We start from the raw sequence: 14668 nt of genomic DNA on the forward strand, positions 1-14668 counted from the left end.
AAGTACTAAACAAAAGGTAGATATTCCCAGGTAAATAATCCACCTGCCAAACAGGAGATGCAGGAGATATGGGTTCAATTCCTAGGTTGGAAAGATCCCTGGAGAAGGAAATGGAAACCCACTCCAGTATTCTGTGGGGGAAATTCCATGGACAGAGGAGCCTGGGGAGCTACAGTCTGTGGGGTCGCAGAGAGTTGGACACAACTCAGCACAGCACAGCATCAGACAAAAGGTATGAAGTGTCAGTTGCTTGGAAGAAAATTATTTTGTTCACACATACTACTGAAGTAGATCTGTTTAAAGAGAAATGTATACTTAAACTTACATTATTTATGAGTATGTTAAGAGTATTAAGTAATTCAGTTTTTTAGGACAAATTTAGAATAAATTACAAATCCTTAGGGTTACATATGGTAATGGCTAAACTTTTGTTTCAATATTAGATAGTAGAAAAGTGGACTGATCACTGAATCAGGTGTTAGAAGACCTGAATCCAGCTTTGTTCTTATTGATAAAGTGAAACTTACTTGTAAACAAAATTATTGATGTAATAGGGGAATACATGTGTAAAAACATTTGTAAAATTTAAGTTTTCATCCCATACTACGTTTGTGTATATTTTAATATAAACTTGTTTTAAAATCACATACTGTTAAGAAACAAATTTCCTACTGTGCTAGTTAGCAGCTTGGCTATGGCTTTGAGATCATTGATTTGGGGAAACGGATCTGAAACAAAAAGCTGACATTCTATCTCAGGTTTAACATTCAGGCAGTTCTCTTAGCTGTCAGAATTTCATATTATTATGAGATACTAGATCTCATTAAGTATTTAGATGCAAATGGCAACCCACTCCAGTGTTCTTGCCTGGAGAATCCCAGGGACGGGGGAGCCTGATGGGCTGCCATCTATGGGGTCGCACAGAATCGGACACGACTGAAGCGACTTAGCAGCAGCAGCAGCAGCAGCAGTGATTTTATTCACCCTCTGCTTTCTAAGTGTAGTTGGACCACTAAGGATGAATTGTCGCTTTAAAGTTTGCTTGAGAGTTGCGTGGTACAGAGCTTTTAGGTTACTATTGTTTTAACTTGTCTGGTTGAGACCTCTGCTGGGCAGTTAGCATAGCACAAAAACATAAATTGTCCAGGCACTCACTACACAGAAAATACTAAAAGCAGTATCGTCTGTAAGTCAGAGAATTTTTTTTTAATGTCTCTTAAAAAACCTTGTAAGATGCAGAAAGAAATTCTCACATGGAAAAAAAAAACAACTCCTTTCTTAAAAATAGAAACCGTAGAAAGATGTTTGTAGAAGAAGGTTTGAGAAGGACTAGCCCATATCTTGTGAAGCAGTCAGCATTATTCTTGTTTTATAAATGGCAAAATCTTGGGTGTAGGTAACTTTCCCTTTCATAGCACGTAACAGAGGATGAAGGAGGCGGGATCTGTGTCCTTACCAGTCTGTCTCCAGCATTGCCCTGCATTTATATAGAAGGGATTTATTCAGAACCTCTCAGATCCCGTCTTCACAAGTCCAGGTGATGGCTGTAAACTGACTTGACTGTGCTTTGGTTTCTTCATCTAGAGAAAAGAAAAAATGGAGATGATAATCCCTCAGGAGTTTTATGAGGACCTAATTAGTTAATATGGGGCTTCCCTAGTAGCTCAGTTGGTAAAGAATCTGCCTGCAATGCAGGAGACCCAGGTTCGATCCCTGGGTCGGGAACATCCCCTGGCAAAGGGAATGGCAACACACTCCAGTACTCTTGCGTGGAGAATTCCTTGGACAGAGGACCTGGCAGGCTACAGTCCGTGGGATCGCAGAGAGTCAGACACAACTGTGTGACTAACTTTCCTTTCCTCTAATTAGTTAATATATCTAAAATAGTCATTTCAAGCCCACCACCATGGTAAGCTACTGTTAAAATGTTAGGATTGGGTGTGTGACTATACAAAACTCAGTAACAGCAAAGGAGTTTGACTTGGGAAGAAGGTGGAGGGTCTTAGAGTTTGGGGATAGCTGTGCTCAATTGAGTGCAGTGTACTTGGTCTACACAGGGACATAATTTAGAATGTGAATTTCAGCCTTTATGTCAGCTGGCAGGTTCATTTATTAAGAACATCTCATTCCCCAAACATTGTCTGCTGTGAAGATTGGGAGGGAGAAATACATTTCTGGTTCATCAGCATTAGTTAAAAAAAATAATCACCCATAATTTTAAGAGCTAAATTAAATCTTATATTTAATGATATAAGAGAAATTATTTTTTCCCTCTGTCCTTTAGCTTACATTTTAAATGGAGATCTGGAAAAAAAAAAATTAGACTTCAGTCACTCAATGTAAATTTTAATATTTAATGAAGACTACACTTTGTAAAAATTAACTTATCAGCCTGCTGAAATAAGAGTGTTGGAAAAATAGGGGAAAATATATTAAAAATCAATTTTAAAGGCTATAGGAAGAATTTTCCAAGGAGTTTATTGATATGTAAAGCAAAGTGGAAAAGCTAATCCACAGCTTTTACCCTGTATGTGTTTATACTGAGTATATTAGCCTCATGGCTTTTTTGTCTGTGTGTGTATATTTACTTATTTTTGGCTTTGTTGGGTCTTTGTTCCTGTGCAGGCTCTTCTGTAGTTGTGCTGAGTGGGGACTACCATCTGGTTGTGGTGTTTGGGCTTCTCGTTGCGGTGGCTAATCTCTTGTTGCAGAGCATGGGTTCCAGGGTGCTCAGGCTTCAGTAGTTGTGGCTTACTGGCTCTAAAGCACAGACTCAATAGTTGGGGCACATGGGCTCAGTTAGTCCGTGACATGTAGGATCTTCCCAGATCGGGGATCAAACCCATGTCTCCTGAATTGGCAGGCAAATTCTTTACCCCTAAGCCACCAAGGAAACCCTCAGCCTCATGATGATTTGAATTATTGTTGGAATTTCTTTTTAAAGGAGAGACTTTTTTCTTATCTTATATTCTGGGTGTGTTAATAGCAATCACTAGTTTCTGGTACTATGGGGTGAGCCTCTAACTTAAGCTCTCCTGCTTAAACACTCTCCCTACATTTTGTATCTTAATTCAAGCTGTTATGCACAGGTTGGACGTGATGTTTCTACTACATGACCTTCCATCGGGTACCAGTTACCTGAACTGATTCTCTAGGCTTTCACTGATTCTGTGACTTCTGTTTGATCCTGCCAATAAATTCCTTTTGCCAGCATTTGTAACCAAAAATCGTGATCGATAGACATCTCCATTTTTCTCCAGCAAGTCTGGGTAACCTATTTCTATCATAATCCCTTAAGAGTACAGGGACTGTTTTTTATACCAGGCACATATTAGGTACCTGTTGTATTGAAGATGCTCAATAAATGTGACTAAATGTTGCCATTTGCTAGGTTTACTCCAGTTTATTTTTGAGATAGCTAGTAACTTGGAAAGAAATGCAAAAAAGCAAAATGGCTGTCTGGGGAGGCCTTACAAATAGCTGTGAAAAGAAGAGAAGCGAAAAGCAAAGGAGAAAAGGAAAGATATAAGCATCTGAATGCAGAGTTCCAAAGAATAGCAAGAAGAGATAAGAAAGCCTTCCTCAGTGATCAATGCAAAGAAATAGGTGAAAACACCAGAATAGGAAAGACTAGAGATCTTCTTCAAGAAACTTAGAGTACCAAGGGGACATTTCATGCAAAGATGGGCTCGATAAAGGACAGAAATGGTATGGACCTAACAGAAGCAGAAGATATTAAGAAGAGGTGGCAGGAATACACAGAAGAACTGTATGAAAAAGATCTTCATAATCTAGATAATCAAGATGGTGTGATCACTCATCTAGAGCCAGACATCCTGGAATGTGAAGTCAAGTGGGCCTTAGAAAGCATCACTATGAACAAAGCTAGTGGAGCTGATGGAATTCCAGTTGAGCTATTTCAAATCCTAAAAGATGATGCTGTGAAAGTGCTGCACTCAATATGCCAGCAAATTTGGAAAACTCAGCAGTGGCCACTGGACTGGAAAAGGTCAGCATTCATTCCAATCCCAAAGAAAGGCAATGCCAAAGAATGCTCAAACTACTGCACAATTGCACTCATCTCACATGCTAGTAAAGTAATGCTCAAAATTCTCCAAGCCAGGCTTTAGCAATATGTGAACCGTGAACTTCCTGATGTTCAAGCTGGTTTTAGAAAAGGCAGAGGAACCAGAAATCAAATTGCCAACATCCACTAGATCATGGAAAAAGCAAGAGAGTTCCAGGAAAACATCTATTTCTGCTTTATTGACTATGCCAAAGCCTAAGACTGTGTGCATCACAATAAACTGTGGATAATTCTTCAAGAGATGGGAATACCAGACCACCTGACCTGCCTCTTGAGAAATCTGTATGCAGGTCAGGAAGCAACAGTTAGAACTGGACATGGAACAACAGACTGGTTCCAAATAGGAAAAGGAGTTCGTCAAGGCTGTATATTGTCACCCTGCTTATTTAACTTCTATGCAGAGTACATCATGAGAAACGTTGGACTGGAAGAAACACAAGCTGGAATCAAGATTGCCGGGAGAAATATCAATAACCTGAGATATGCAGATGATACTACTCTTACAGCAGAGAGTGAAGAGGAACTAAAAAGCCTCTTGAGGAGAGTGAAAGAGGAGAGTGAAAAAGTTGGCTTAAAGCTCAACATTCAGAAAACGAAGATCATGGCATCCGGTCCCATCACTTCATGGGAAATAGATGGGGAAACAGTAGAAACAGTATCAGACTTTATTTTTCTGGGCTCCAAAATCACTGCAGATGGTGATTGCAGCCATGTAATTAAAAGACACTTACTCCTTGGAAGGAAAGTTATGACCAACCTAGATAGCATATTCAAAAGCAGAGACATTACTTTGCCAACAAAGGTTCGTCTAGTCAAGGCTATGGTTTTTCCTGTGGTCATGTATGGATGTGAGAGTTGGACTGTGAAGAAGGCTGAGTGCCAAAGAATTGATGCTTTTGAAGTGTGGTGTTGGAGAAGACTCTTGAGAGTCCCTTGGACTGCAAGGAGATCCAACCAGTCCATTCTGAAGGAGATCAGCCCTGGGTGTTCTTTGGAAGGAATGATGCTAAAGCTGAAACTCCAGTACTTTGGTCACCTCATGTGAAGAGTTGACTCATTGGAAAAGACTCTGATGCTGGGAGGGATTGGGAGCAGGAGGAGAAGGGGACAACAGAGGATGAGATGGCTGGATGGCATCACTGACTCAGTGGACGTGAGTCTGAGTGAACTCCGGGAGTTGATGATGGACAGGGAGGCCTGGCGTGCTGTGATTCATGGGGTCGCAAAGAGTCAGACACTACTGAGCGACTGAACTGATCTGAACTGAGTAACTTGGAAGATATAAAGAATAATAGCAGACACATTGTGATTTTGACATTAATTGTATCTGCACTGTTGGGAAGATTTGCAGAACAACAGTGCTTGCCTTGTGTTGCAAAACTGACTTTGCTGCTTAGATCTAATCTAGTGGTATTACACAGACCCTTTCTGGGTCTGGCTAGAGCATTCCCATGTCAAGAAATCCCAGGAAGATCTGATCCCAAGCCATGGTTTTGGCAGGTTTCTTAAGGAAATTTTGTGTGAAACTTGCTTTGCTGATAGAAGTAGTGCCTTCCTTCAGGAACCACAGAGCCTAAGGAAATAAGGACAATTATTTGGGGTGAATTTGTTACTGTTTCTTTAATGGTAACTAACCAACTGATCCCTTGTTTAGTCTCCCTAGGAGACTGATCCCTTAGCATTTTGAGGAACTCTTTGCTTTCAGAATGCCAGCTTTAAATACTTGATTTGTTTGATACATTCGTGTGTGTGTGTGTGTGTGTGTGTGTGTGTTTCGACACCAAGCTGTGGAGTCTTAGGAAGAACAGCAATGAAAAGCATGCCATTCTAGTCAATGAGTTACCCCACACTGTTTTCCAGTGTACACTTAATGATGGTTTCATATTAGCTCTTCTGATATCAGAGAATGCTGTACAGACAGTGAGAAAGTAGTTAAAGGCATTCTACCTGATTAATAGGACTCTACATTTAAAAGTAAATGATAAGCAGACTCATACAGTGTTAAACTACATTGCTGTCCCCTGCATTTCTCATCATATCTTCAGATTCTTTGTGCTGCCAAAACATCAATGCTAGTAGCTTTTTTATTTTTTAGAGACACGGTTTTCCCATTTCCAGAAGATACATTACATTTATTTCCACTGTATATTCCACTGTATGTAGGGCAAAATATCTCAAAGGAGAAAATATCTAGGTCTTAACCTTTCAGTTCCTTTGATCACATGTTTGCCAAGAGGTAGTACCACCTTGTTCCAGAGTTGTGAGAACTCAGTGATACAGGAATTATTATAGCCAGGTATATTGCATATATTCTGTGATAATATTCATAACCCTTTAAGTTAGTCTTTATTTTGCAAATGAGGAACATGAGAATATGAAACTCAATAGCTTCATCCATATATTTGTCACTAACAAGTAGCAGAACTCAAATTCAAGCTCTGACAATCACTAGCTGAAATTCTAAACCACATCTAGCTTATTAGTGCCCAGTATCTCTCTCTCTTTAGTCACTAAATCACGTCTGACACTTGTGACCCCATGGACTGTAGCCCGCCAGGCTCCTCTGTCCATGGGATTCTTACAGGCAAGAATACTGGAGTAGGTTGCCATTTCCTTCTCTAGGGGATCTTACCAACCCAGGAATAGAACCCAGGTCTCCTGTATTGCAGGCAGATTCTTTTACCAACTGAACTATGAGGGAAGCTATGAGGTGCCCAGTATACATACGTTTATTCATTATGGAACAAAATCTAGCAGATAAAGAAAGTGTCCTGGAGAACAGGATAAATTTCATGGAGTAGTTTAACTTGTGACTCTAGAATGGACACTTTTTCTTACCAGTTCTAGGACTGACAGGTGATCATCTGTCCCATAGTGAATCTAATTCAGACAGCAAGTTGAATGAAATTAAGGTTTTTTTTTTTTTTTAATTCAAAAATTAGTTTAGCAGTACAAGCAGTTACAGCATAACTACTGGAGGAAAAAATATTAAAAACATATCAGGCTTCCTTTCCATCCTCAATGATATGAAACTAGGAATCAGTTCCAGGAAGAAAACTAGGGGAAACAACCCCACAAATAAAAGAAAATTAAACAGCATGCTCCAGAACAACCAATGGGTCAAATAAATCATAGGGAAATAAAAATATTTTGAGACAAAATGGAAAGACAATAAAACTTAATGAGATGCAGCAAAAGCAGTTGAAAGAGGAAAGTTTATATATGCAGTTTACCCTTGAATAACACAGGTTTGAATACCTAGACATTTTTTGTAGTACCTAGACATTTTTTCCAAAAGAGTTGGTTCTCTGTATCTATGGGATCCACATCTGTGGACTCAGACAACTTTGGACTGAGTACTGTGTTTACCGCCCGTGATTGGTTGACTCCATGGATGCAGAATCTGCAAATACAGAGGGCTGACCATGGGACTTTCAGCATCTGCTCATTTTGGTATCTGTAATCTTGGAACCGATCTCCCATTGATACTGTGGGGTGACTGTTGTACTGCATGCCTACATTAAGAAAAAGCAAGATCTCAAACAATCCAGTCTTTCATGTGAAGGAATTGGATAAACTAAGCCAAAAATCAGAAGGAAACATTTTTAGTATGATGTGTATATAGTGTCAGCAGCAATTATGTAATTTTCCAAGTACCTAATGACATCACTATGATAGTTAACTGGATATTTCTTGAGTTTTAAAACAAATTGCGGCCCTGAGATAATCATTTTTTTAAATCAGAGTTTGATTAATATTCTGTCTGGAAAGATGTGACCTTGGAATTAAGCAGTGAGGATGGCATGCCCATTTGCCAGGATCTACATGTTTTATCTTCTTTAATTCTCACCATTATGAATGGCCTGGCTAGGACTTCTTGAATCCTAAATGAGGCCCTCACCACGTTCTTTACTTTTCATTTGTGTTTCTTCCAAGGCATAGCTTCCCAATCACTTTTGGGTTTAAGGTCCACTGTTGCTGCTGCTAAGTCCCTTCAGTCATGTCCGATTCTGTGCGACCCCACAGATGGAAGCCCACCAGGCTCCCCCGTCCCTGGGATTCTCCAGGCAAGAACACGGGAGTGGCTTGCCATTTCCTTCTCCAATGCATGAAAATGAAAAGTGAAAGTGAAGTCGTTCAGTCGTGTCCGACCCTCATCGACCCCATGGACCTCAGCCTTCCAGGCTCCTCCATCCATGGGATTTTCCAGGCAAGAACACTGGAGTGGGTTGCCATTTCCTTCTCCAATGCATGAAAGTGAAAACTGAAAGTGAAGTCGCTCAGTCGTGTCCGACCCTCAGCGACCCCATGGACTGCAGCCTTCCAGGCTCCTCCGTCCACGGGATTTTCTAGGCAAGAGTACCACTAGATATAAATAGGTACAAAGTGTTAATGCAGATGAACTATTCAAACTGATTTTGGAATGTTTTCATTGTGAGACACGAACATTTAGTCAAAGTGGCATCTCCCCAATTTTTTTTTTCCCTTAATTTTTAGTATTTATTTGGCTTTGTCGGGTCTTAGTTGCAGCACACAAAATCTTCAATCTTTTGTTGTGCCATGCAGGATCTTTTTACAGCATGTGAGCTCTTAGTTGCAGCATGCAGGATCTATTTCTCTGACCAGGGATTGAGCCTAGGCCCCCTGCATTGGGGAGTGCAGGTCTTACCCACAGGACTACCAGTGAAGTCCCAAATTTCTTAGTCTTGATTTACAAAAATAATCAAAGACAACTTTCAGTATTATTATTTTCTTCCCAGTAAGGAAGCTGTAAAATCATGAGGCAGTGAATAGGTATTATCTTCTGAAGAAGCAACAGAGCTAGGGAGACTTAATAAATAATTCATCATATCCCTCACCAAAATCTCTTTATTCCAACTGCAAACTTGAAACTGAAATGTTCAGGTCTTGAACTTTTAATATGCCTCTTAATACCCTTCCTTCTTTGAAGTCAGCATACATTTACAGCCTATTTATTACCAGAATCAACCTTAAATGTGTTCCTTTTGGATGTTTCAAAGGAACATTTTGCAAGCAGTTTGAAATTTTAGCTGCCATTCTTTCATGTATCCATTCATCCATTCAGTGGACATTGAGCAGCTATTATGTACCAGGCGCTAATGTGGACAATATGTGAGTATCATAGGATATAGAAAATAGAGAAATAAACCTCTCAACTCAGGGCGCAGTGTGGGAGAGAATGTCCCAGGTATAAAGGCTGACACTAGTCTCAAATGGAAACTAATGCAAGGGGGAGTAAGGACATTAAAAAATCACCTCCTCCCAATTTTGACCCAGAAATCTTAAGAAATACAGTCGAAGAAATAATCTTGTGCTGGAATATGTACCTACAAAGATCATCATATTTTAGCACAACACTGGAAACAGACTGGTTAAATAAGTTAAGGACTGGCAAGATGCTGTTTAAATTATTTAAGTGCATCATGTAGTAGACTATTCTGAAGCCATTAAAACAGATGCCACAGAAATGTTTCTCATTTCATAGAAAGATGCATATGATACATTGTTAAGGGACAGTTGGGGGTTTCAGAAACAGACTCAGTTATATAGAAAGTACTAGTGGTTACCAGTGGGGAGAGGGAACGGGGAAAGGCAAGACAGGAGTAAGGGTTTAAGAACTACAAACTACTACTGTGTGTAAAATTAATGAGCAAGAAGGATCTATTGCATGATACAGGGAGATAGAGCCATTATTTTGTAATAACTCTAAATGGAGTCTAATCTATAAAAGCATTGCATTGCTGTGTGTATACCTGAAACCGATAAAAGATTGTAACTCTACTTCAGTAAAAAATTTGGGGTTTTCAAAATCGTATGATGTGGTGCCTCCATTTCTGTGATGGACATCATTTACTCCTATAACATGAGTGCATGCACTTGCCTGCTTAGTAATGAGCTATAACCACCCCAGAAAGTCATCTGTTTCATACTTTGAATAGCATGTACTTAGACATCCATGGGTTCTATTCTGAGGAAGTCAGAGGACATTTGATCCCTTAACTTAGCACATGTCCCAGAAAGACAGAAGTGCACTATAACTGCTTCAGCTGCTAAGAACTCTAGTTTGGCAGATCCAGTCCATCCTGGTCAGAAAAGCTGGGGTATCGTTAACTGTCTTTTTTGGTTCAAATATTGTAGCTACTTCTTTTTAAGCTACCATGGGCTATAAAAGATTAGCCATAAAATACCTTTAAAGAACCTCCAGGTTTTATATGCAGGGAAACCCAGGGCCAGTGGCGTTATGCTAGTTTGTGGAAGTCAGTTGTGTCTGCAGACACTTTCTCAGGTGCCCACCTGGGATTTTTATTAGTTTAAATGTGCATGCTTTATTCATCAGAGAATTAATTAGTTGTCTCCAATCTTTGTGTAAAAGTCACATTACCTTGAGCTTCTCTGTAGCGCAGTATCTGTCTCCACTTGTCAGATCCTACCTGTACTTCAAGATCCATCTCAAATATCTGCTCTTACATGAAGTTTTTCACGACGACTGCTCTTGGAAATGTTTTCTTCATTCACTCTACCCTGAGTGCTATGTGCTGTTATGACTTTTTTGGGCTGTTTATCTCATATAGTAATAATAGATAGCAATAATCTTACTAAAGCTTCTTAAAGGCAGGGTCTCTATCACCTTTTTATATACACCCAAGCACATAATGGATACCTGTTAAATATTGGTTGAATGGAAGATGATAGTGCCCACAAATTATTTTAGTGCCAGACCCTTTGCAAAATTATATTGCAATTGTTGTTCCCCTAGACCAGTGTCCTTGACCTCCAGCATTTCATGCTTGATAATCTCAGGTGGAGCTGATATAATAATAGTAGAAATGACGTGCACAGTAAATGTAGTGCACTTGAACTATCCCAAAACCATTCCTCCCTCCCCGGTCTGTAGAAAAACTGTCTTCCATGAAACTGGTTCCTGGTGCCAAATGGTTGGGACAGCTGCCGTAGACAAATCTCATCTCTGCAGTCTAAGAGGTCTTTCTGAGTAATCTGATTTTGAGGAGGAGTATTAAGAGAAATTATAGAAATGCGATGAATTGCTGCTGCCCAACTAGAGTTTACGGGTTCTAAAACATTCATCCACACATTCAGCAGATATTTAATGTAAACCTGCTATGTACCAAGCCTAGTTCTGAGCACTGGGAATACAGTAGTGAATAAAAGAAAGTCACAGTACCTTGGTCGGACAAACAGCGTCATGTGGGCAACGTAGATAGTATGTTTTAATCTTTCGTTGGACTCCTCGTTTTTCTAACTAGAGCTTGCATATCCTGTGCTAGAAGAGCTTCTTCAAATTAACCTACTATCCTTCTTGTAACAGACTCATTTATGGGGGCCCATGAATGTGTGCACTCCGTTTGATCTCATCAAGTATTTTCCCCAAAATAAAGAGTCCAATTATCTCATTAGTGGATGGTTTGTTTCTGTGGGTAAGTGCCAGCTTGTGATGATTCCATCCACACTTGTACCACATTAATTTATTTCCCATTTAATGGGTGTTTAAATTGAACTGGGATCAGATAGAACAAAACACGCAGTTTTGCTTAATTATCGTGGAGCAAGTGGAAACAGTCATAGAATTTTAGTTTAGAAACCATACTGCAGAAGCACAGATGGTTTAGGAGATGTTGATAAAAAAATGTCCAGGAATTAAACCCTCTCTAAGAACTATATTAAATTCCCAGTGCCTTCATGATAATTAACTTTGCATTAATTACTCTTCTTAAAAACTTCTTAAAAACTTAAAAAATTAAGTTTCTTCTGCTGTCTACAGCTCTGAGTAAAAATGCTACAGATTGAGCAAACTGTCAAGGCACATCTTGTCATGGTGCATTAACTGAAATCATGAGATTGTTTCGAAAGGCATTTCTTTCCAGACTTGTCTAGGTGGTAAGTTCAGTATTTATAACTGTGTCTCTGTGATTCTCTAACCGTTTCTAAGTCACTGTTGTGGAAGTGAGGATTTGCCGTGTGGCAGGATGGGCTACTTTGGAAAACACATTTTAGATGGAAGCTTATCTAGAAACTCTCTAGATTAAGAATTTCACTTGCTGATTTTATTTCCTCTAAACTACAAAGAGACTGAACAAAGTGTTTAGGCAAGGGACATCTGAGCTGTAGTGGTTCGTTAACTACCTGTCTTAAACATTTTTTTCCTCTTCGGTAAATCATTGAAAATACTGTTGAAGTCTCACTTTGTACACTGTCAACCCTATATCCTTCCTTCCATCCCCAGGGAGCCACTATTCCAAAGTGGGTGTGTATCTTTCCAGGCATGTCTTCATAATTGCGTGTCATTAGTTATATACGTGGTGATTGGACTAGTAGTCATTAAGGAACGAATTAGATTGAAGTGGTGGAGTCTGTACTTTTAGGTGCCAGGTGGGGGCAGTAGAGAGTTGTAGACTCAGGAGTCCATGTAGGGTAGGACCATGCAAAGGTGCTGTGCTGACAAGCTGAGACTCAGAGAGGTAGAATGTCCGTGAAGGGGTTAAAAGGGGCTCTACTCACTATAGATCCAGGGATGAGATCCTGGATCCTGGCTAGGAGGGACTGAAGCCAGGGCCATCTATGGGAGAGAATGCTGCTTTAAAAAATGAAAGTTCTGATACAGCACAGCTTTGAAGTCACACCATGCTGTTTGAATCCTGACTCTGAATTCAGGCAAGTTATTTGAACTTTGTAAGACTCGGTTTTCATATATGTAAATTGTGGATGATAGTAGTTATTTTTCAGCTGATGCATATAAGAGCTTGTTACATACACTGAATGTTCACTATTATATTTTAATAAGTCATTGGGAGAGCATCAGAAGTGGTCTCTTTTCTTTTGAAGCAGTAGATATAGGCTACAGGTCTTACCATGCACAGCTGTTTAAAGCAACCTATACAAAGCTTGAGATGCTCCCTTTGGGCTTAAGTCCTAAAAATTTCCACCGAATAAAATACAAGTTTCAACTTGTAGGTTGTGAATATTGTTTAAGTCAACAAAATTTTCATTTATGTTTAGCTTTTAATCAACCTTTTATGATGTATGTATTTTGTGTATTAATTAATTACTTTGTATGTTGGCACAGCAACACAAGTATATAATAAACTCATGCATGTGTATGTATTTTGAGAGTGAACCTCAGTTTTTTTAGTGATGAGCTGTGTGTAATCACAGAACTCTGCAGACAGCTGCTATGTGGCTAGTCTAGATATGCAAGGTCGAGATCACAACAGCGTTCTCTGGGGCCTTCACTCTGTCTCTCAGCTCTTATTTTGGGCAAGATGGCAAATGGAGGCCTAACTCATACTCTTCCAACTTAACACCCGGAGGCCAAAGACTCTGGCAGTACCAGAAAAGTCCTGGGGAGACTGATTTGGTTGGGTTCCATTCCATAATCTGAGCTAGTCACTCAGGCCAGGGAATGGAATATTCTGGCCACTTGGATTAGATCATGTTCTCTGGGAAAAGGGATGATATGAATCAGTCCTAAGGGAACCATATGGCAAAGGTGTCCCCCAGCAAAGAGGAAGGACACACAGGGAAGTGGGCAGACAGGACACACAGCGGTCTGGGTGAGAGTGGGGCTTACTGCCCCAGGACAGACCGCTCAGGAGAGGAAGGGTCCCAGCCAGAGTGTTCAGTCCATGTGGGCATGAGAAACAGAAGTGGGCTGCTGGGCTTAGTCATGGGCCAAGGAAAGTTTTATGTTAAATATGCATAAAGGAACACTACCGAGCCTAGATGAAGATGGTGTCTGATACCCACGAACAAAAGGCTGGGATGTAATTTCTCTTCAGGACTTCCTGTACTTTGCCTGATTATGTCCTGTGGTGTGCATCAAATTAGAGACTTTGGGATCAGAGTGGCCTTGCTTTTCATCTTAGCTCTGCCACATGCTAGCTGTGTATATGCTGCCCAATTTACCAGAACCTCTGAATCTCACTTCTGTCATTTATTTCTCTCTGGAAGAGTTGTGGGGAAGATGAAATGAGAATACCTGTCATAGTTCCTAGTGCCTGATAAATAGGAACTATTATGGTGATGCTACTGATGCTTTTGTTTTCCTTTCAGCCAGTTTGGCCAAATTTCTGTGGTGAAGGATGCAGGACTGATTCATCATTGAAACCTCACTGAGCCCCCAGAGAGCCTGGCATGTAGGAAATGTTCAATAAATCCTTGTTGAATGATCATTGAGGGAGGGACTGTAGCTTATTCTGTGTCAAATCATTCCTGAGGGACTCTATTATGAAATGCTGCTCAGACTTGCAGCTCTACTGAAGGACAAATTAGTCTTTGACCAAGAAAATTACGTCTTAGTGGTTTCCCTCTTGCCTTGTGAAATGTCGACCAATATTACTACAGGGAAGCTTTTCAAAGTATTGAGATTTCTTCACTGGCTTTGAGAGCACATATTAGTATTTTTCATGGCTTCTTCTATTGCTTTATAAAAATATTTTAATCTGTATTCCCACACTGATTACACAAGAGCTGAATAAACTAGTCATTAATGTCAGCAAAGACCCCCACCCCCACCCCCACACCCCCGGAAGGGATGAAAAGGCT

General features: G+C 40.0%; 1 protein-coding gene across 2 annotated transcripts in view; it reads left to right on the top strand.

Moving 5' to 3' along the window:
- Positions 1-14295, top strand: part of RSL24D1 (ribosomal L24 domain containing 1) — a 28068-nt gene extending 13773 nt beyond the window's left edge. The window contains exon 7 of one of the 2 annotated variants that reach the window (XM_059890685.1): positions 14177-14295. The gene's annotated coding sequence lies outside the window, so the exon portion shown is untranslated. Of the gene's footprint in view, positions 1-85; positions 13229-14176 lie in introns of those variants that run through there. The other variant, XM_059890684.1, reaches the window with a different exon arrangement.
- The last annotated feature ends 373 nt before the right edge of the window (positions 14296-14668 follow it).

Source organism: Bos taurus, chromosome 10, assembly GCF_002263795.3.
Source record: "Bos taurus isolate L1 Dominette 01449 registration number 42190680 breed Hereford chromosome 10, ARS-UCD2.0, whole genome shotgun sequence".
NCBI classification, from domain to species: Eukaryota; Metazoa; Chordata; class Mammalia; order Artiodactyla; family Bovidae; genus Bos; species Bos taurus.